Source organism: Chrysochloris asiatica, unplaced genomic scaffold (genome assembly GCF_000296735.1).
Source record: "Chrysochloris asiatica unplaced genomic scaffold, ChrAsi1.0 scaffold00088, whole genome shotgun sequence".
In the NCBI taxonomy this organism is placed as follows: domain Eukaryota; kingdom Metazoa; phylum Chordata; class Mammalia; order Afrosoricida; family Chrysochloridae; genus Chrysochloris; species Chrysochloris asiatica.
The window spans coordinates 10,116,919-10,120,448 of record NW_006408606.1 but is presented as its reverse complement, the minus strand read 5'-3'; positions in this window follow the sequence as shown (position 1 = coordinate 10,120,448).

Below are 3,530 nucleotides of genomic sequence, written 5' to 3'. Positions count from 1 at the left end.
TCAGAAACCCAGTCAGTTTCATTGGGCTGTACACATGGTGTCAGCAGGGCCACTCTCCCTCTGGAAGCTCTAAGGCAGAGGAGATTCGTTGTCTCTTCCAGCTTCTATGAGCTACCAGAGTTCCTTGCCCTTTGGGTGCATCACTTCCATCTCTATTGGCACGTTATCTTCTTTGCTGCTGTGGTCAAGCCTTCTTCTGACTTCTCTCTTATAAGGATACTTATGATTTCATTTAGGATAACCCAGGATAATCATATTTGCAAAATTCTTTTTTGCCATAAAAGGTAACATTCACAGGATTCAGGGATTAGGACTCTAATGTCTTTTGTAGGACCTTTGACAGTCCGTCACAAGCAGTGAAAGAATTAGGGCATTCTCATCAGCAGAATAGAATAGAAGCTGAGAAGTCATTTTTTTAAAAAGAGCTGTGGGATAATGCTCTGGATGGCAAGGTTGGTTGGAACCACAAGGTCAGTAGTTCAAACTGACCAATCATTCCTTGAAAACCCTATACAGAGTCACTATGAGTCAGAAATGACTCAAAGGCACTTAAAAACAACAACAAAATCATAATCATAATAATAAGTATAAAACTCAGATGAACACTTACTCTCAGATGAAGCATCCAACTCTTGTGAGACATTGGACAAGTCAGTAAATTTGCCCTTATATAATATCATAATTACTAGGGGACTATGAATAATTAACAACCCATAAACAACCAAAATGAACTATTATATATAAATTATAAAATCGCTTAAATATTGAACAAGTATCTTCTCCCAACCTTGCCCGCTAATTCCATCACTTGCCCCAGAGACGCAAAACAAGTCCTCCCAATGTACAACTAACCAATCCCCTGATTGGTCTGCTTTCAGGCTGTGCCACTTTATAGATATCTGTTTTTTTCAAATTCCCCTCATTCCCTACAATCATTGTTACGGCACTCCTGAGAGTATTCAAAATACAGAAAAATTCATTCTGTTCACAAAGTTGGCATATTCCAAAGTTTTGTTGTTAGGTTCCAGTTCATAGCAGCCCTATGCACAAAAGACTGAAGGACTGCTGGGTCTTGCATCATCCTCACCATTGTTACATTTGAGTCCTTTGCTGCTGTTATTATGCTACTCTATCTCCTTAGGAGGTCATCCTTTTTTTTACTGACCCTCCACTTTACCAAGCATGATGTCCTTTTCCATTGACTCACGATAACGTGTCCAAAGTATAGTAGATGAAGTAGGTTTGTCAGGAGCATTCTGACAGTAGTTCTTCCAACACAGATTGATTTGTTCTGCTGGCAGTTCATAGAACTTCCAATATTCTTCAAATACATCAATTCTTCTACCTTTCTTACTCATTGACCAATTTTCACATATGTGTGAGACTATTGAAAATATCATGGCTAGGTCCAGTTGCACCTTACTTCTCAAACTGATGTCTTTGTTCTTGAACATTTTAAAGAGATCTTATGAAGTAAATATGCCTAATGCAATATGTCATTTGATTTCTTGGCTGCTGCTTACATGTGTGTTGATTATGGGTTCAAGCAAAACAAAGTCTTTGACAATTTCAATCTTTCTCCATTTATCATGATGTTATTTATTGATTCAGTTGTCAGGATTGGCTCTGGTAGCATAGTGGTTAAGAATCGGGCTGCTAACCTCAAGGTCAGCAGTTCAAAACTACCAGCCATTCCAAGGGAGAAAGATGAGGGTTTCTGCTCCTGTAAAGACGTATAACCTTAGAAACCCTGTGCAAGGTCACTGTGGAAACGACTCTATGGTACTTAACAACAACAACAACTCCATTTATCATGATGTTATTTATTGATTCAGTTCTGATGGTTTTTACTTTCTTTACATTGAGGTACAACCATACTGAAGGCTGTGGTCTTTCATCTTCATTAGTATTTTAAGTCCTCTTGACTTTCAGTAAGCAAGGTTGTATATTGCAAGTTATTAATGAGTCTTTCTCCAATCCTGATGCCATATTCTTCTTCATATAATCCATCTCCTAGGATTATTTGCACAGCGTACAGACTGAATAAATATGATGAAAGAATACAACCCAGGTGCACACTTTTCCTGAGTTTAAACCATTCAGTGCTCCTTTGTTCTGTTTCAACCACTGCCTATTGGTCCATATACAATTTCCTCATGAGCACAATAAAGAGTTTTCGAATACCCAGTCTTTGTATTGCTTTCCATAGTTTGTCATGAGCCACAGAGTCAAAAGCCTTTTCATAGTCAACAAAACACAAGTAAACATCTTTTTGGTATTCTTTGCTTAAGAGTTTCATTATCAGAAAGCACAGGACCATATGTTGCTGTTGTCATTGTTAATCAGGTTGATTCTGATTTATGGTGATCCCATTTGAGCAAAGTAGATAAGCTGCATGGGGTTTTTGAGCCTGTGGCCTTTCAGAAGTAGATCACCAGACCTCCTGCCTTCTGATGTGAGGTGCCTCTGAGTGTGTTTTAACTGCAACCTTTAAGCTAGTAATGAAACATTTATAATTAATTTGCCCCACCCAGGCATTCTCTATCTATTCATATATATGTGGTTTGTATATATGTGTATAAATCAAATGCTGTGCCTCACTTTTTTATTAATGCAAATATTTCCTGGGCCACCACTTGGAAAAGCCCAGTCCCCTGAAACACAAGCCAAAATGTGAGGGCCATGCTACTGTATGATTCCAGACACATTATGTGTTTGTTGACTATAGGTCTCCTTATCAATGAATAATAGTGAACAATAAGAGGGATGCATATGAACACATAGTTTCTCTTCAATCTGGACTAGTAACAATACTTAATCAACATGATCAACAGCCTTATTCTTAGACCCCACTAGTAGTGGTTACGAATCAGGCTACTAACCTCAAGGTCAGTAGTTCGAAACTACCAGCGGTTCCCCAGAAGAAAGATGTGGCGTTCTGCTCCCATAAAGACTCACAGCCTCGGAGGGTCACTATGAGTTGGAACCGACTCTATGGTACTTAACAACAACATCATCTGCATTGAGACATCAATTTTTTTGCTTAGGGAGTCTATTATTAAAATTTTAGTTTTTACTTATTTCTATACTCAGAGTAGTTGTGTTAATAACACTTATCAATTGATTTCCTACAAAAGGTTTCACTTCAATTCATTTAGATTCAGAAGTATGTTCTAGGAAGTGAGAATAGATCAGAAAACAAATGAGCCAACTTCTCTTCCCTTAAATTCCAAAAAATATATGGTTCCTCTTTCTCATGTTATTGTTACTTTCAATATACACCTTAAATGAGACTGCATTCTCTTTTTCAACATGGTGGGTTTGAACTGCTGACCTTGTGATTTGCAGTCCAGTGATGATCCTATAGCACCACACTAGGCAGAATAGAATAGATGCTAAACAGTCTACTTTTTTAATGTTACTAAAAACATAATCACAACAATAAGGGTAAACTCAGATGACCATGATAAGCTATGGACAACATTGCGAAATATGAGTATTCTAGAACACTTAATTGTGCTCATGAGGAA